Source organism: Dermacentor andersoni, chromosome 10 (assembly GCF_023375885.2).
Source record: "Dermacentor andersoni chromosome 10, qqDerAnde1_hic_scaffold, whole genome shotgun sequence".
NCBI classification, from domain to species: domain Eukaryota; kingdom Metazoa; phylum Arthropoda; class Arachnida; order Ixodida; family Ixodidae; genus Dermacentor; species Dermacentor andersoni.
In genome coordinates, this window is record NC_092823.1 from 67,313,229 (window position 1) to 67,333,512 (window position 20,284).

At 45.2% G+C, this 20,284-nt stretch overlaps 1 protein-coding gene and 1 long non-coding RNA gene across 2 annotated transcripts in view; one reads left to right on the top strand and one right to left on the bottom strand.

The window, feature by feature from the left end:
* The window catches only part of LOC126543465 (uncharacterized), a 37,464-nt gene that overhangs the window by 12,669 nt on the left and 4,511 nt on the right, over nucleotides 1–20,284 (top strand). Inside the window, exon 2 of the mRNA XM_050190583.3 lies at nucleotides 14,163–14,245. The gene's annotated coding sequence lies outside the window, so the exon portion shown is untranslated. The remainder of the gene's footprint in view (nucleotides 1–14,162; nucleotides 14,246–20,284) is intronic.
* Nucleotides 1,208–5,387, bottom strand: LOC126543995 (uncharacterized). Its single transcript, XR_011890368.1, has 2 exons — nucleotides 5,137–5,387; nucleotides 1,208–1,409 (listed from the first exon to the last, which is right to left on the bottom strand). It is a non-coding gene; the product is annotated as an uncharacterized lncRNA (long non-coding RNA).

Sequence of the window (20,284 nt, forward strand, 5' to 3'; positions counted from 1 at the left end):
TTTGCTCATTATGTACTTATTGAATTTCAAAAATTGTATGCTTTATCAACCAGTTCGGCACTAATCGATATGGTTTGAAATTTCTTGTGGGATACGTAAAAGAAATTGGCATCATAGTACAGATCCTTACATTGAGATATGTATTCTCCTGTATTTGAACAGTGCCCCTTACACTGCACTTTGGTACTCTTATCTATTCATTTACTTTCACTTGACTTGTGAATTGACATTGAAGAACTTTGTATATACAATTACTGTTTATCTTATTTTATTAGTGCTGTGCTAGCATTTTCTTTATATTTGTTATCGGACCTTCAACTTGCCTTCAGCTACAGATGCGCCAAGTGATTGTTACTTGTGTAAAATAATCTGAAAAAAAAAATAAACATCTTTCTTTCAACCTCTTAGCGCTTTAAGGAACCCGTACAAGGCTGACTAAGCAGGTGCTTGCAATATACTCCGCCTAACAAAGATTTTCACAGCTCGAGGAATCTGCAAAGTTTTCAGGGAAAATCGCGATACGAGAACGGAACGCCTTACGGCTCATTTCAACTATTCCGTTGGACGTTATGGTTGCAATTAGGTGGTGGCCAAAGCAAGTGGTCCACTGGCGGTTATAGTTCGACTGTCTCGCTTACCCTCACTTCATTTGCTGTAGTTCATCCGGGATAAGACAAAAGCACTTTCATTCAGCACAAGGCAGCATAAAAATAATACAGTTATACTATACGTAACTGAATCGATCAGTCCAAAATCTCTACGTTGCTTTCGGAGCGTGTAACACACGTGCAGGCTGAAAATTGTTATTGATGATTTCAAATGCGCGATTTGTTACTTTAGTTTCACGTGCACGTGTGTTGCGTGGGCTTATTAACAGCGAAGTTTTGATTCAATGTAAAAGAACCGTCCAACAAGTCTCGAAAAGGTTAAAAATTTATACTTGATTACAATACCACTGCTAATGATATATTGTATTATAATCAAGAATAAATTTTTGTTAGTCGCCCATCTTATGACCAAAGAATTTGTGTGAGGAACGTGTCATACGTTTGTTTCAACCTCTTCTTCTGTGTAAATATTCTTGCATATTCTGCTGAACCTGCTCGGACTTCTTGTCTGCAGCATTTTATAAATAAATAAATAAATCGTACTACAGCACAGTTCCTTGCAGCAATACAAATAGGGTTAAAGTGTAGAGCTACGTGAATTCAAATCAGATCAACAAATTCTTTAATTCGAGACAAACAGGATACATCTATTGAGCCTGCGTGCACCCGAGGTCTATTCCCAGCCGTCGTCGAGGCACAGACAGACTTCAAGTAGAGGTTGAAGGCATATGCCTACGTTCAAACCCAGTGATCGGCAGCTTTTGGTGCATTCTTCGGCGTCCGGGCATCCGTGGCCATATACTGCAGAAAAGCGATATGTTACTTCGAGGCACCATTAACTCACATTTTCAAGTCAGTCAGTAGCTTCCAAGATTTAATTTCGAAACCCCTAACGTAAGAAACAAGAACCTACGTACATCAGTGTGTGCCATACTTATATGCTTATTACCAACAACAATCACTGACTCTCAAAGTGGACACAGCGTATGTGTCAAGAACAAATGCTTGCTGAATCAGACAACATCGTCCTATTTCGCCATGCTACAGTTTGTTCCGTCCCTAAGAAAACTCACGCAGGCACCACCACTTGCTGACAGGGCGCGATACAAAGCAACTCATCTGAGTGACCTCTAAAGCCTGGACATTGTGTAGGCATCGGAACCGCCAGTTGCAGACTTGAAATTCATGTATGCGTTTGACGTGTGTCTGACACAGCTAATTGGTTTAGTATGTCGAAATGAGGACATTGTGTTATGGGATTTGTTGACAATATATCGAAACACAATAATGTGAAGATATACAATATCTTTAAATAGAAGCGATGGGAGTGTATTTCCAGTTCGTTCTGTTGGCGCTGTACTCCGTTCTACTTGACCTATTATTTGGCCTGACGCCTGATTATGTCAGTGTGCATTCTGATCGCAGTCTCAGCCATTCGGAGTTTACTCAAAGGTGCATACAGAAGAGTATTCACTAAGAACACTGTGTTTCTCTTTTGTGATATTGGGACGCTATCAAACCAATTATAGAACCATACATGTCTATAAAAATACAGACGTGAAAGTATTTGTTAATAGCTATGTTTCACTTATCAAATCAGGTTTAGACGCGTCCTATCTGTATTGTTCAATAATCTCAGTCTAAATCAGGAAGTATTTATATTTGAGTGGTCCCACCGACAATAAAGTTAAGAAAGAGATAGATGGGCGCAGGCAATCAGTTTTTTTTTCTAAAACTTATTTACCATAGCACTTTTAGATATGCCAAAAGCATATAAAGTCATGCATACAGCACACGTTCTCGCAGCCCGTTAGTAACATGATAACTTTAGCGCGAAACATCGAACAAATGAAAATGGAGAGGCGTCACACTCCTCGACCTCCTCCTGGAAGACCAGGTGGATCCATAACTACGTTTGCATATATTGCCGGATCTCCTCTCGCACACTGTCTCGGATGACTTCACGCAGAGACGAACTGCAGCTCTCAGGTAGAATCGAGGCATTCCCCGGCGAGCTCTTGCGGTCATATTGGTGGTACCGTTGCTATAGTGCCCCTTCTGTAGCGGTAGCCTCCTTGGTAAATTCGGCGACTGTCGTGAGTGGGTTCCTCACGAGCCCGGCAAACAGTTCCTCCTTCACTCCGCGGAAGAGATAGCGTAACTTCTTTTCTTCGGCCATCTCAGGGTCCGCTCTGCGGCAAAGGCGGGCCACATCTTCTACAAACATGGCAACGCTCTCGTTTGGTTTTTGAGTACGGGATTCGAGAAGGCTCTGCGCGTTGTCTCTTCGGCCGCTACTAGTGAATGTGTCTAGCAGCTGGGTGCGGAAGGCATCCGATGTGGTCAAATTTCTGCCCCGGTTCACAAACCACGAACGCGCACTGTCTTGAAGCGCAAAATAGACATTAGACAAATTTTGCTGGGAGCCCCTGTCGTTATAACTGGCGACACGCTCAAATTGGTCCAGCCAAACAGAGACGACAAAAGCGACGCGTGGACTGCTCTCATAAAGTGCTTTTACACGTCCTCGACACCGGCTTTCCCGTCTTCTGCTAGGCTGTGACACTGGTGGAGGTGCTGGGTAGGATTGCCTCATGATCGGCACCCCTTCGCGAAGCCATATATCGAACGCGTCATCACCTGCATTCGTCGAAACTCCTGTTCACCGATACAGTCGCCGCCTGCTGAGGCCTGACGTCCGAGTTCAACCCTTTGCAGCACCTTGCAAGAACGTGTCTACCGATTTCCGCCATGGCCACTACAACTCCATCGCAGGTGACGCTGCAGAATCCCAAGATCCCAGAAAGTTTCCATGGTGACGCTTTTGAAGATGTCCAAGATTGTCTGGACCAATTTGAGCGTGTCGCCAGTTATAATGACTGCATCTCCCAGCAAAAGTTGTCTAATGTCTATTTAGCGCTTCAAGAGAGTGCGCGTACGTGGTTTGTGAACCGGGAGCGAAATTTGACCTCGTGGGATGCCTTCCACACCCAGCTGCTAGACACATTCACTAGTAGCGACAGAAGAGACAACGCGCAGAGCCTTCTCGAATCCCGTATTCAAAAACCAAACGAGAGCGTTGCCATGTTTGCAGAAGATATGGCCCGCCTTTTCCGCAGAGCAGACCCGGAGATGGCCGAAGAAAAGAAGTTGCGCTATCTCTTGCGCGGCGTGAAGGAGGAACTGTTTGCCGGGCTCGTGAGGAACCCACCGACAACAGTGGCCGAATTTACCAAGGAGGCTGCCACTATAGAACGGGCACTACAGCAACGGTACCGCCAATATGACCGCAAGAGCTCGCCGGTGAATGCCTCGATTCTACCTGAGAGCTGCAGTTCGTCTCTGCGTGAAGTCATCCGAGACAGTGTGCGAGAGGAGATCCGGCAGCTCGGGATCACTCCCATGGCACCAGCGGTGGATTCTGTCGCTGATATCGTTCGGGAGGAAGTTTGAGAGACCTTTTCGTCGCCCGACTGGCAGGCGGTGCCGCGACGATTAATCTACGCGGAAGCTGTCTGTCGTCCACCTCCGGCCACTTCAGTGCGGCGGACACCGTCGACCACTACGACGCAGCCATCACCACTACCCCCGACGCCCTATTTTCGACAGTCACAGTCGCCGCCATCTGTGCCGAATCGCCACCAGTCGATAGCTGCGCCTCGTTTCTACGGTGAATCCCCTGGCGGCTACCCGCTTCGAAACAACGATTTGTGGGGCACCGCTGACCGCCGGCCGCTATGCTTTCATTGCGGCGAAGCAGGGCTTGTTTACCGCGCGTGCCAATACCGCGCGGCTGGGTATCCAAGATTTCCCAACTGCAATTACCTTGTGTCTGATGCTGCACGTAGCTGCGACGAAAATTCTACAAACTTTCGGCCAGAAAGCTCAATGACGCCTCGATCGCGTTTCCTTTCTCCGGCTGGTTACACCCCATCGACCCGTCGCGATTTTTCTGACGCCTCTAGGGGCAGGTCCCCTAGCCTGCGCCGGCGAAACTAGACGCAGCGACCACCGGAGGTGAGGTGACAAACCGGCTCTGCGACGATCGACGACCCTACACCTCCGATGACTCCAACGACACCCCCTGTAACCGACGCCGTCAGCGCCGATCTTGTCGTTTGCATTAACGGCCACCAAGTGGCTGCTCTCGTCATTACTGGTTCGCATTTTTCAATAATAAGTAAAAAGCTGGCCGATAGGCTAAGAAAAGTGAAGATGCCGTGGACCGGGCCCAACACCAGAACTGCCGGCGGCCAGTTGATGACACCGATTGGAAAATGCACAGCCAGGATAGTAATCACAGGTGAAACCTTTGTCGCCACCCTCGTCATTCTCTTTGAGTGTTGTAAGGAACTTATATTGGGGATGGATTTCTTGAGAGAGTACGGTGCAGTGATTATTGTCCGTGACCTCGTCATCACATTTCCTACGAGCTCAGACGACGTCGACCTCGCGGAACACCAGTGACCCTGCTTACGCATAACCGACGACGACGTCACGCTTCCGCCGCGAAGCTGTGCCCTCGTACCTGTTATCTGCGACCACTTGAACACCGGGACTGGCGTCGCTGAGCACATCGACGCACTGGTACTGAGCCAAAGGGTTTCCATCGCCAAAGCCGTAATTAACGTACACGACGGACATGCTGAACTCCTGCTGACGAATTTTACCAGGGAACGTCGACACATTGTTAAAGGCATGGCTGTTGCTTACTTCGAGGAATTTACTTCACTACAGGACTGCCTCTCAGTGGAGCACGTGACGTCCACCGTGGTTATGCCTGCCCCTGTGGTTGACATCAGTCCCACCTTATCGCCCGTGAAACGCAACAGCCTTCTTGAGCTCATCGATCAGATAAGAGCTGCTTCTGATCCACGTCACGAGTTAGCCAGACGCCGCTCACTAAGCACCGTATTGTCACCGAAGCCGACGCCAGACAAATTCGGCAGAATCGTTATCGCGTAGCTGCTAAAGAGCGCGAGGCAATACCAACACAAGTGAACACCATGCTTGAGGACGCAGTTATTCGGCCCTCTAAGAGAAATTGGGCACCGCCTGTCGTATTGATGAAAAAGAAGGACGGCAGCCCGCGCTTCTGCGTCTACTATCGAAACCTCAGCCAGATAACAAAGAAAGATGTTTATCCGCTGCCGCGTATCGACGATTCACTGGACAGGCTACGAAACGCACATTACTTTTCGTCGATGGACTAGAAAAGCGGCTGCTGGCAAATAGAAGTTGATGAGAGAGACCATGAGAAGACCGCTTTTGTGACGCCCGACGGATTTTATGAATTTCAGGTGCTCCCCTTCGGTTTGTGTTCTGCGCCGGCAACGTTTCAACGACTAATGGACCCGGTATTCTCAGACCTCTAATGGCAAACATGTCTGGTGTACCTCGACGACGTGATTGTTTTCTTCGTTACGTTCGAGGAACACTTACAGAGACTAAAGACGGTCTTTGAAGCAATACGCTCAGCTAGTCTAACTTTGAAACCTGAAAAGTGCCATTTTGGTTTTGAAGAACTTCAATTTCTCGGTCACGTTGTTAGTCGTGAAGGTGTTCGACCTGACCCTGATAAAATCTCTGCGGTCGCTAATTTCCCAACGCCATCAGATAAAAAGTCAGCGCAACGTTTTCTGGGCCTTTGCACCTACTACCGACACAGGGGATATCTTACCAGAGAAGATGTCCCCTTTGTGTGGGGTGAAGACCAGCAACGGTCTTTTGAAGACCTACGGCAGCGGCTGCAGACGTCTCCCGTACTCGCACACTTTGATAAGGACGCCCCTACGATTCTTCAGACCAACGCTAGTAATGTCGGCCTTGGCGCAGTGCTTGTACAGCGGCAGGATGGCGCCGAAAGAGTGATTGCTTACGCCAGCAGGACGCTATCAAGAACGGAGGCTAACTACTCTACTACAGAAAAAGAATGTCTCGCACTGGTGTGGTCCGTCCTGAAATTTCGGCCATATTTGTATGGTCAGTGTTTCACCGTTGTCAGTCATCATCATGCACTTTGCTGGCTGACTAACTTAAAAGATCCAGCTGGTCGGCTTGCGCGCTGGAGTCTTCGGCTCCAAGAGTTCGACATCACTCTTGTACACAAATCGGGCAAGCGACACACGGACGCCAACTGCCTTTCTCGGTCTCCTGTTGAGATTGCAGTGCACGACGGCGATGACACGGCTTTTCTAGGCGTGCTAGACACTGTGGCTGTTTCACGCCAGCAACGCGAGGATGCAGCACTTGTTCCTCTTTTCGATTACTTAGAGGGAAGCACAAGCAGAGGTTATTCGCCAGAAGGCTGCCTTCATTCTGCTTACGCCAGGATGTTCTCTATAAAAATAACTTTTCACCTAGAGGCAGCAGCTACGTACTCGTCATTCCCGCATCTCTTCGCGACGAAGTCCTACATGCCTGTCACAACGAGCCGACCGTTGGTCACTTACGCTACACTCAGACATTGGCAAGAATTAGGCTAAAGTACTATTGACCGAGACTTGCGTCGATCGTGAAACGTTACATACAGACACGCCTGGATTGCCATCGCCGCAAAGCCCTACCCGACAAGCCAGCTGGACTGCTGCATCCTGTTCAGATACCGCAAGCACCGTTCGAGCAAATTGACATGGACCTTTTAGGTTCGTTTCACTGTCTACTGCCGGAAATAGATGGATAATCGTCGTCACAGATTACCTTACGCGATACGCCAAAACAGGTGCTATCCAACGTGGAACAGCAGCCGAAGCAGCGCGATTTTTCATCAAAGCTGTCGTCCGAAGGCATGGCGCTCCCGCAGTGGTCATAACAGACAGAGGAGCTGCGTTCACGGCTGCGCTTCTGGATACCGTGTTGCGACTAAGTGGTACCACTCACCGAAAGACCACGGCTTATCATCCCCAAACCAATGGGCTGACCGAACGTTCGAATAAGACTCTGGCAGACATGATGAGTATGTACATCGACGTCTACCACAGGAACTGGGACGACATTTCACCATATGTTACATTTGCGTATAACACGGCTCGCCAAGAGACAACACGCGTAGCACCTTTCATCCTTGTTTACGGCCGGGAAGGGACAACAATGTTGGACGCAATGCTGCCAAACGAGTGCGATGACGACGAGACTGGTGCCGAGGAATTTACGCAACGCGCAGAGGAAGCCAGGCAGCTTGAGCGTTTGCGAATCAAAGAACAACAGGAATACGATGCCCGACACTGCAACCTTCGACACAGACCTGTCATATACAACGTCGGTGACCAGGTGCGGGTCTGGACTCCTATTCGTCGGCGGGGGCTGTCTAAGAAGCTCCTGTGAAGATACTTCGGCCCGTACACAGTTCTGCGCCGCATCAGCGATGTGAATTATGAAGTTTTCCCTGACAGTCATAACTGCTCCAAACGCCGGCGGCATCTGCCCGAGGTTGTGCACGTGCTTCGTATGAAGCCACACTTTCCCTCATGACCTCGGCTTTTCCCCGTCTGTGCACAGCCTGCGGAGATTGGTGCATCGGGACGATGCCTTTTTTTTTCAAAGTAGGGGCAAACGCCAAATTCTATATGGTCGCAGCGGGTATGTGCCAGGCCATGAGAAGGACGCTGAAGTAGCGCGCGAGTAGAAAAATACAGAGACGATAACGACGTCACGTTCACTGCTCTCATAAAGTGCTTTTACACATCCTCGACACGGGCTTTCCCGTCTTCTACTAGGTTGTGAAAATATATTCACATTACACAATTTTCATATTCTCCTTATCCTAGAAACCGAATATTCTACTGTACATGGACATGACACAAAATCACAAGATGTAGCTCCATGTATGGTATTTTTCGGAAACGTGTACGACATGTTCGCAGAGGAATATTGCCCCCGCGTGTCGACGGCTCATAGATGATAAAAAATGGAATGTTTCACTCTCCAACATTTTCAATTGTCTACAATTACATAGCGATGGTGATTGCCGCGCCACTTGCATACGCTGTTCGGAGAAAAATGCTTGTGCAATAAACATTTCACAAATTTTTCATTGTAAAGAAACGAAGTGGAGGTCACCTGCAACTGCCTATAGTATTTTATGTTTAATGTTGAATATTTTTCTTAGAGACGTAAATTTAATGCATCCTGCAAATGCTCCTCATACGAGGGATTAAAACAGACATGCAATCCTGTAGAAAGCGTGAGAATCATAGAACTTCAGGATATAATAAAAGGTACTAAGGGGGGTTCTAAGGTACTGAACCACTATCGAATTTAGCGGTTAATAAAAAGGCTCTACCAGCTTCGCCAAAAAACATCATGGTGCATCACACAGACATGTTTAACTTTCATACTTACCACTTCCACTACGCATCTGCTCGCTTCTTTTCTCCGCTGAAGTCATCATGGCAAGGAACGCTGCACACAGGTACGCGCAAAACATACCAAATTACCCAGGGTACAGCAAAGATTCATTCTCAAGCTATAAATTCACCCATTGCTAAAGCAGATTTCGCCAGAAGGTGAAATTGATTTTTTCGTGGGAAACAATAGAGTAGTTTCTCATGTGTGTTTTTTGCAGAATCTCATTGCTACAATATTTGTATCTGTAATTTTTATCAGAATGAGCTGTTCTTCGGCAGTAGTGTGCGTACATTCTCTCGCTTCCAGGAGTGCATACTGCGTTTATGTGAAAACAATGTTGTTATTAGGTTTACGGAATGCATTGCCCCTTGGCGCAATCAACTTACCTGCCAGTACTGCAAGGAGCAACAGAGCATAGGGAAACTTCATCTCAGCAGTGAGTCTGTTGACGGCAAGGACGAAGGAAAATGTTAGTATTAATTGCCTCACACCACAGAATGTACAGTGTTAAAGAGAGAAATTGCCTGCGCACCGAACATTAGGTACGCGTAAATTTTCTGTAAATCCTGAAATATCTAGGACCCCATTCCGTGTTTAGGTGACCGGTGAATATTAGCTACCACTTCAGGGAATCTGTGCGTGCTTGTACAGAGCGACAGCTTCTACTTAGCGTAATCGCTCTAAAAAGTATCACACTTCGTAGGGGTGACTTCATTTCACAAATGTAATTCACGCGTCCTTCTCGCTTATAGTGCGGTCTTGTTTTGGGTTCTGTAGAACGATGACCTATATATGTAGGTGATCGTGCAAAAATCCAGCTTAATTGAGAAGCAAATGTGACTTTGTGCCTTACGAAACAGCCAAATCTCTTGCTGGCATTTTTTATAAAATAATTTAATACACCACCTGTCAAGCTCGTAATTGGACTTTCCCTAACTATCACAATCTCCAAAGGTATAGTTATTTCTGGTACTTCGAACAATTCCTTCGGAGTATTAGTGTTTTGAAGCAATACAAACATTTTCTTCTCCTTCAATAAAAGCTTTACGGGGAACAGATATATCAAGACGATAAAACACTAATCATGGCAAGAAAGTATGGGTAGTAGTAATCATCTATGAAATGCACAAGAAAATTTGTCTGCTCTCTGCACACCCATGAAAAACCTACCTCAAAGGAAGAAATGCAAGAATCTGGCTAAACCATCGATCGCAGAGCAGCTGCAACACTGATCAAGGCATGAGAATGGCCCTCTTTATATCTACCCTTAGGACGGAAGACACGCACGTGGAGAAGAATTGCACATCTGCTCATGAATACACTGTGGAAAGGATAAGGCTCTTGCTCTTTGACGAACAACGTGCGCCAGGTTAATTTAAAATTTAAAGCGGTGCCTGCTTGATAAAACACATACTGAAGTACAGGAAACCGGATTCACGTTTTTCTCAACGGTAAACTTATTTTTATACGCGAGAAATTCGAAATATTGTTTATGATCGATGAACTCTTCTTTCGGAAAACTGATCAGGCTTATCCTCTCGTAAAAGAGATTAAAGAGAATCTTTGTGGACTTCATTTCAGCAGTGATTCAAACTGTTCTGTACTGGTAAACAGTTGTGCTAAACAACAACAGCGCAGAACTCACAGATAGAATGTCACGGGCGTGCTCTTTCTTAAACAATTTTTCATTTACTACTACAACTCAAGCATGTATAATAATAACGTTCAATCGACTCTAAGTAGCATTTAAAATGCTTACATCAGTTATGTATTATCTGCCTTTTATGCAAAAGAGCTAGGAGAGTGTGTGATTCTTCCTTTAGGTAAATATGAATGCTTATGTTTGTTTGCGGTGTATTGATAACACTGTCAATTGTCATTAATAACCTAGGGTCCCACTGCAGTTATTTCACTTTGGGACCCTCGTCTGTATACTGGCGATGTTGTAAACATTTTTTAACCAATAAATCTGAATCTGAATCTGCGAAAACTGCTGATTGTTATACTATCCTGAATGATGACAAAGTACTATATGTTTTCTTTACCGCAAGACCTGGTAAATGACTAAACTGACAGAAGCACTTTTGATAACCTGTAAAATATGAGGTACCTAGTGATGTTGTAGCTGTTGAAGTTGTACCAAATATTTTAAATTCGTCAGAAATGATTATTTAAAGTCACGGATTTCTAAAAAAAACATATTCACCACCCTTTCCCCTCCATGTGGAGACGATCGAACAGGAAAGCCGTGCTTGTGGCACCCAGAGTTACACCATGCGAGTCAAACTTCCCAAGCAGTCTTTGTTGTAAATTTCTTGTTTCAGAATATTTTATCTCACTTTCGCTTGCAATAATTTTTTGTCTTTTTTCGCTCCAATCATTTTCATCATTGGTCGGATTGGTTTGGGGATTCACGTAGCTGCAGGAATTTCTTGCTGGCACAAGAAGTACTGGCAACGATGCGCTCTTAGTATCACGTTTCAATCGCTGGACACTGTTCGTTGACCGCAAACCCCCGGCATAACCTTTTCTTCTTTCGCTGCGCGCGTGATAATGCACCACGTGATAACCGTATCAGATTCGCCTATAAAATAGCATTCTCACAGAGGTAAATGGTTTACCCCAACCTCCTTGCATGCAACTCGTGCACAACCTTCGCAACCATTTTAGCTCTAGCTTGCATTTATTGGCAGATACACATACATAATCGTGGGTCAGATTGTGTGATGTAGCTCAGGAGAGTGGTACGGACCAAATCGTCACTTGTGCTTTAGTAGCACGATGCTTCATAGCAAACCCATACTGCTAGTATACCTTTCGCGTGTTGGCATAAGCTTCCTGGTTTTCGACATCTTCGGCTGCCAAACCATTGTTTAGAAGTGCGATGTGCAGTTTCAACTGTGACTGAAATATAAAGCCACTTCAGAGAGGCAATCCTAGAAAGCCTGCTCACTTATTTGTCCCAGATTTCTTTTTCTCACTGGCACTGTGCATATGCCATGGTTTTTACTGAGAGAGGTTGTTCTTCCATTGCCCACCTGGTAGGAGATGTCATTGCACTCAGTGTGGCATTTATTTACTTACAGCTTACTATCCTAAAACAAAGATTCGGACTGAAATACTCAACAACACTTTCGATCTCTTTTAAAAAGTAGTTTGAAAATGGCCAAATAAACTGACGCACCAACGCGCCCTTCGTGACGTTCCCGTACAATACTGTACTTCAGTTACCATAGGACTCCCGCCATTTTGGATTGATTCCCAAGCGTGAAACCACAATGGAATAGGCAATGATTTAACTTGACGCATGGACGACCAGCACCGACCATGCTCATCCATTGAAGCTACAAAACGAAAATCTGGAAATATAAAAATATGAAAATATTAAAAGTACGAAAATATACGTAACTCTCCTGTCGGATATTTCTGTGCGCCGAAGGCTGTCAGAATGATCGCATAGTTTTCAACTACCTCTTTTCTAATCGCACGTCTACTTAGAGCCCCGTTGTCGTACTCTCTACGTTTTTGTAAATCACTAACGTTAAAGGTGCTACCAATGCAACAACGAAATGCGGTTAAGGGTGTATAGCTTTGTACGGCGTATATGTATACCTATATAGCCTCCTACGCCGCGGTGCTGGCCCGGCGAAACATTTTGGGCCTCTTGGTATATACTTGCGTTCACGTTGCCGTTGTGGCCGCGGCATTTTTGTCATTCTACCTTGCTCATCCGACACTCGCCTCGGATTGACGGGAATTACCTGTGCTTCAGCCGGGAGGCATGCTTAAGAAAATCCGTGCATCTAGACTAGGAAACACCGGTAATGGTCGCCTCCGAACAAACAGCGATACAAAAGCACGTTTCACACGAGTAATGATTGTTAATCACAGACCAGCTATGCGCCGCCTGTTCGTTGTTATAAGCACTCGCACGGGAATTTCATGGCCGTTGTATTTACGAGCCCTTTTATGCAAGCATCGAGGCCTGCTTTTTCATGAAGCAGGACGACGCTGCGCGGAACTCCCGCCTGGCAACATCATAGCAGCAACTGTCATTGAGGAACTCCCAGTTTCCATGGCCATGTAGAAGCTCTTAGAAGGCGATGCCAATAGGTGTAAACAACAACCGGGTGGGGGTGGTTGTGGCAAGTGAGGGCACTCGGCAACCAGTCTCGGAATGGCGGGAGAGGGGCCGGAGAGGCAAAAGAAGACCGTTTGTCTCTCACTTTGCAGAATCTAGAACACAACAACTGGTGTGCCGATCACCTCTCGAGTCTACATAAAGCGCCTAGATACCCTTAGAAGGAGGGTCTGGCCTCTCGACCAGCTCCACGTGGAGCCTCCACCAGATTGTTTTTGAGAGCACTCCTCGCTGGTATACTTGTAGCACACACGGTCTACTCGGTTTTAGCTGGTAAACTTCTCTACCACTACGATTCTTGCAAGACTTGTTGAATGCATTTATTCCAGCTAGTTGGTCTGTCCTGCTGGGAAATTCAATAGCGCAATGGATATTCCCAGTACCTTCAAGAATAGTTCCATTCATTTTCCCGTAAATGATTTTCTCGCTGTGAAAAAAAGGGCAGCGCGAAGCGTTCGTTTCTCGATGCCAGCGCGTTTCATCACGCCACTGTTCTGACAGCGAATGCTCCTGAATTACCTGGCTCGAGCGCAGGCACATCACTTCCATACAAGGCGAGAGTCTCATGACAAAGCTCGAATGACGACAATGCCGCCACCGCTACGGCAGCCCGAACGCTAGCACATACCGACCTAGCCATATAGTTTAGCGCCGCATGTGATGCGGCATAGTAGGCTGTAGAGGTAAACGGATTCTCTGAAATTGCCTGAAATTGGTAAGGAATGCTTTACATTAAAACATTTCGTCTACCACCAAACAACACGCACCTTGTATATTTCTGTATATTGAGAACGCATTCTCGCTGAACGCATGCACAAGTTATAAATCATTTCCTTCGCCTCATTTCTAATCTTAGCGGGTGGGAAGCGAAGAAAAGTGAATGTATGTCACGAACTGTAAAAGGCGAATGTTTACGTACGAGGAATTCGAAAGTTATGGCTCTGATGTCGGCCGAAATGAATGAGAGACATTGTTTGCTTTATTTCTGTTTCTTTTCTTTTCATGATGACGCCACGCAACGTCGTGCAAATCTTCATTGGCACTCTGCAATCGTCCATCGTTGAAAGTCAAGCATTGCTTCGGACGGCTTTTTGGTGTTCGATACTCCTCGTGCCGTTTCCGAATCTCAACACAACATTCGCTGAACTGCGTGAGTCGCCATTCGCTTTTCGTGGACCAGAAGTACCGGACCCTCCGCTCACTCTTGGAGCAGTCAGAAGATTTTTCCACGGAGAGCAGCTATCTAACACCTCTAAGCTAGCAGACGACCAATTAGGAGGCTTAGCAGGTAGACCCTACTGAACATTCGCATTGATGTCAACATCGCGAAAGAGCTTTTCATGAATAAGGAAAAAAAACACGTTTATACTTTATTTTACGACGATTGTGTAGCCATCTCCGGAGATGGCCTTCTTGTGTCTCAAGCGATGTAAACTTTGTGGAACGTGTTCCCTACATAAACTTTGGTACCACAGAGATGCAAGTTGTCTTTCTTGCGAACGCAGAGCAAGTGTCGAATTCCTTACGCAGGCTGCGCAGAGTGATGCTGACGCTGAACTACTAGACAAAAGATGGAAGTGTTTTCACTCGGAGTCAGATTGCTGGGGCCTTAAAGAGAGTAGAACAGCTTTGAGCACGATTCTGCAAGGTGACTGAAGCCACAGTGCATGCATTGTTAAGCATTGGTCTACATCCTTAACGCTGAATTCCCGTGTCTACCTCTCATCTTTGGCCAAATTGAACACATGGGCGTGATTTAAAACCTGCTTAATCGGAATAGACGACATGACTATTCCGGCCACCACCACCGGTGATTATTCTTTCAAGAGTGAGTTTTCGTGATCATCTTATAACTATTTGGTGGGTATACACAAGCCCCACCAAGGCGAACCTTGTGGTGCGTGTCCATTATAACTGTTACAGTGCAGTCACAAGAGATTTCATTCCATTGATTTTCTTTTTGTTAGGCATCTCTTACTTTAGCTTTATGTAAACAACCCACTATTAGCCAAAGCGTTAGCAAAATGCAAAAGCTATTAGCAAAAGCTATTCTTGTGCAACCTAGCAAATTCTACACCTCGCACACCTTCGCCTTCGTACATCTCATGACCTTTGCTTCCCGCCAGAAACTCGAGTAAAATTTTTCTCGTAGAGCACATATTTGTTTCATTAAATCTGCTGCAGGACACTAGAAACACATCTAGTCCATGTGAAGAGATCATGAGGTGTGTGTGGCTGCGGCTTTGTGCGAATAAACAGAAAAAATCAGTCTGGTTTCCCTAGAACGTCAAACCCGGTGATAAATGATGCATTTTTTACCATTAGACATAATCAAGGACTACAGCGACGTGAGCACTGTCCAAATGCAGTAAAACATGAGGTGCCTATTTAAGAGGGCGCCTGGCATTACAGATTACGTCTACCCAATCGTAAAGTGCAGGCAAACATTGTACAGCACGTCTGTTTCCCTGGCCGCGAGCGACGCTTCAGAGTCTTCATTATTCCTTTATAATCTCGCCATGGGGTTCTCCAAATCCGCACATTATGGACATTTGATATCTTTGGCATGTGTCAATATTGATTGATTATAATACTGTCTTTAGTTTTTGAGATCAGGGGACTCGTTTTTCAGCATGCGTTCCTGAACGTGGTGGGATGGATGTGCTGTGTGGACGATGTAGATCAACTTGCATATCCATGTCATTCAGCCATTGAACAAGAATGCAAGCGCTGTAGGCCGAAATTTCGTCGGCAGCACAGCAGGTAACAGACGTTGTTCTGGTGAGTTGTGTTTCGCTGCTGACAGCAAATTTGAAATCCATCGAGCTAAGGAACTTCATTGGCGCACTTGGCGAATTGATCAGTATTGTCGATGCTGATGTCCCATGCATCAGGCAAAAGAATAGCCTACTTCATTGTGGTCTTATGCTCGAGCAGCAGGCCAAGAAGGGGAGAAAATTATCTCAACCGAAGCGTAGTATTTACTAGAACGTCACGAAGGGTGGCAGGATGCATCATTTCATATGACCATTTTCAACCAACATTGAAAGCACATCCGCGGTGGTCTTAAGTATTTTGATCAGACGCTTTCTTTTAGGATAGTAAGCTTTCTGGAGCAAGTAAATGCCGCGCTGACTGTAATTACATCTAGTAGCTGGTAGCCAGTGCAGGTATAGCCTTTTTCGGTAAAAACCATGCCATGTAGACAGTGCCGGTGCAAAAAAGAACCATGGCGCACTGACGGAGCAGGTCACGTAATCGACCTCTTGCTCTGTAACGTACCTGATGTTGTATACAATGTGCGGGTGCTGCCAGGTTTGAGCGACCACAACGTTGTTCTAGCAGAGTTATCAGTTCCGTATGTGAAAGTTGCAAAAACACCTAGTCGAAATATTTATGCCTGCAGCAGGACCAACTACGAGGCGATTAGTGCTGCTTTCGAGTCGTTCTTTCCAACTTTTGACGCACTCTCAGGAAATCTAGATATCGAACAACTGTGGAATACTATCAAACTGAAAATATCTGAACTGCGGGAAGGTTTTGTCCCATCACGAGTTATGTCAAGTAGGCGAGCTCGAGACGAACCCTGGGTTGAAACAGAGTTACGTGCCTTCGTTCGCCGACAGCGACGAAATTATCATAAATACAAGGCTTCTAGTTCGCCAGAGCATTTGGCCTTGCTGAAAGCAATAAAAATTGAATTTAGACAAAAGTCCGACATCGTTAAGGACTTGCATTTTTTTTAATCTAAGAGAAAGACTTGTCAGGGATACCAAAGAATTTTGGAGGTATGTGAAGCGTAATGGCAAGAATAACCGATCGATACATGCTTTGAAAAATAAGGAAACAATTATTCATGATAATGAGTGCGAAGTTGAAATGTTTAGCCATTATTTTTCATCTGTGCTTTTCCCGTCTAGCTTACGTACTGTCTGTTTTGAATTATCTGCTGAAATATACCGCATGCCTGAAGTCACCTTTTGTGTCGATGGTATCCGTAAATTATTAGAAGATGTGAACCAAGCTAAGGCATGCGGCCCTGATGACATTCCTGCCGCTATCATAAGGAAGTGTGCGGAGACGTTATGCTTTTATTTCACCCGGTTGTTCCGGAAGTTCCTCAATGAAACAGACATGCCTGATGATTGGAAATTAGCGCCAGTCGTGCCCATACATAAGATTGGGGTGCGAAACTCCGTTCAGAACTACAGGCCCGTTTCCTTAACAAGTATAACTTGCCAAGTTATGGAGCATGCAATATACAGTTGCGTTATGGCCCATGTAACTAAATATAATCTCCTAGGTCCCTGCCAACATGATTTCAGGCGTGGATTATCTTGCAGTACACAGTTGGTAGAGTTTATACACGATTTAGCCATGGCAGTTGATAAGCAACAAGTTGCGAACTGCGTCTTCCTAGATTTACGCAAGGCATTTGATGTATTCGCACAGTCTCCTACTCTCCAAAAAAAGAACTTATGACTTGGATGCTAAAATAATTGCGTGGATTGCCGAATATTTGTCATTGCGAAAAGAGGCTGTTGTTCTGAACTGTATATCTTCGCAATATGCGTCAGTTACGTCAAGAGTTCCCCAAGGCTCAGTGTTGGGGCCACTATTGTTTTTGTTTTATATTAGTGATATTTCAACTGGTATACAGTCTTCATTCAGGACGTTTGCCGATGATTGCGTTGTTTATAGAGTCGTAGATGCCCTTTTCCGTTTCACAAATCCTGCAAGTTAACTTAAATACTATAGCATACTGGTGTGTGCGTTGGGATATGTCATTAAATATAAATAATACTACACGTCACCTTCACAAGAAAACGAGCTAATCATCCGTAAAGGTACCGAATTCATGATATAACTCTAAACACAAACAAGGAATTTAAATATCTAGGTGTGTTTTTTACTTCCGATTTACGATGAAACAAACATGTTAACTATATTGGAAATAAGGCAGCATCAGTTTTGCGACTCTTGAGGCGCAATTTTAGTGATTTACCGAGTAACTTAATAACGCAGTTGTATTTCAGTCATGTGCGTTCAATACTTGAATATGGATGTGTTTGTTGGAACGCACACACATCTGAGCCTATAAATCAATTAGAAAAAGTCCAGAATGGGGCAGTTAGATTGGTTCTTGTTAAATATAGCCGGCAGCTTAGCATGACAGAAAGCAAACTTAAGCTTAAATGGCAAGAGTTGAAGGATAATAGAAGGCATTTCTGATTAAAATTCTTCCACGATATTTATTATTCTAGAAGAGGCATGAACCGCGAACAATATATCCTGGCACCACACTACATATCTAAGCGACTTGACCCCTGTTGGAAGGTCAGCGAATTTTGTTGTAGGGGTGACGTCTTCCGTTGTCGCTTTTTTGTTAGAACTGTTCGAGATTGGAACAGTTTGCCATCGAGTATTGTATACAGCACAGAAAATGATGCCTTTTTCCACGCATTGAATTAACTTGTTCAAGTATTTATTCAATTCTATAACCTCCCGGCTGTAATGACCTACGGGGCGATGCAGGTGACTAATCATCATCATCAACATCATCATCATCAGCCTAGTTACGCCCACTGCAGGGCAAAGGCCTCTCCCATAATTCTCCAACTACCCCGGTGATATACTAATTGTGGCCATGTTGTCCCTGCAAACTTGTCAATCTCATCCGCCCACCTAACTTTATGCCGCCCCCTGCTACGCTTCCCTTACCTTGGAATCCAGTCCATAACCCTTAATGACAATCGGTTATCTTCCCTCCTCATTACATGTCCTGCCCATGCCCATTTCTTTTTCTTCATTTCAACTAAGATGTCATTAACTCGCGTTTGTTCCCTCACCCAATCTGCTCTTTTCTTATCCCTTAACGTTATACCCATCATTCTTCTTTCCATAGCTCGTTGCGTCGTCCTCACTTTAAGTAGAACCCTTTTCGTAAGCCTCCAGTTTTCTGCCCCGTACGTGAGTACTGGTAAGACACAGCTGTTATATACTTTTCTCTTGAGGGATAATGCCAACCTGCTGTTCATGATCTGAGAATGCCTGCCAAGCGCACTCCAGCCCATTCTTATTATTCTGATTATTGCAGTCTCATGGTCAAGATCCGCGGTCACTACCTGTCCTAAGTAGATGTATTCCCTGACCACTTCAAGTGCATCGCTAGCTATTCTAAACTACTGTTCTCTTCCGAAACTGTTAAACAATACTTTAGTTTTCTGCAGAGTAGTTTTTAGACCCACCCTTCCGCTCTGCCTCTCCACGTCAGTGAGCAAGCATTTGAATTGGTCCTCTGAGTTACTAAGCAAGGAACTATCATCAGCAAATCGCAACTTACTAAGGTATTCTCCATTAACTCTTATCCCTAATGCTTCCCAATTCAGGTCTCTGAACACCTCCTGTAAACGCGCAGTGAATAGCATTGGAGAGATCGTATCTCGCTACGTGACGCCTTTCCTTATCGGGATTTTGTTGCTTTCTTTATGGAGGACTACGGTGACTGAGGAGCCGCTATAGGTATCTTTCAGTATTTTTACATGCGGCTCGTCTAAACCCTGAGTCCGTAATGCATCCATGACTGCTGAGGTTTCGACTGAATCAAACACTTTCTCATAATCATAATCTCATAATCATAATCAGGTAACTAATAAATAAAAAGAATAAATAAAAAACAGCAAGCAAGCTTTCTAGCAGTAACTCTTTCAAGTGTCTTTATACTTAATCATTGGTTGAAACCGCACATGGCAGCTATAAACCAATATATTTGCAGGCAAAGATGAAGAGAAGGAATGTCATGGCCAGCAGGCAAATGGTACCTTACCCATACGAGTTTGCTATGAAGCTTTGTGATACAAACACACATCGGAAACTTTGCAACATGCCACTCTTTTGGCATTTGTTGGGCGTGTTGGTAAACTGTAAGCATATTTAGCGCTACCAAACAAGGACGGAAGGCAGACGACACCACAACACCACAATGCGCATTCTGGTGTCGTCTCCCTTCCGTCCTTGTTGGCTGGCGCTAAATATGCTTTCATGCCACTCTCCTCTGCTACATCAAAGAATCTGGGCCCCATTCGGTATCTGTATCTGCCAATAAATGGTAATTAGATCTAGAAATGTAGCGAACCTTCGGCACGAGCTGTATAACTGTTGCACGTGAAATGTATGAAAGTTTTTTTTT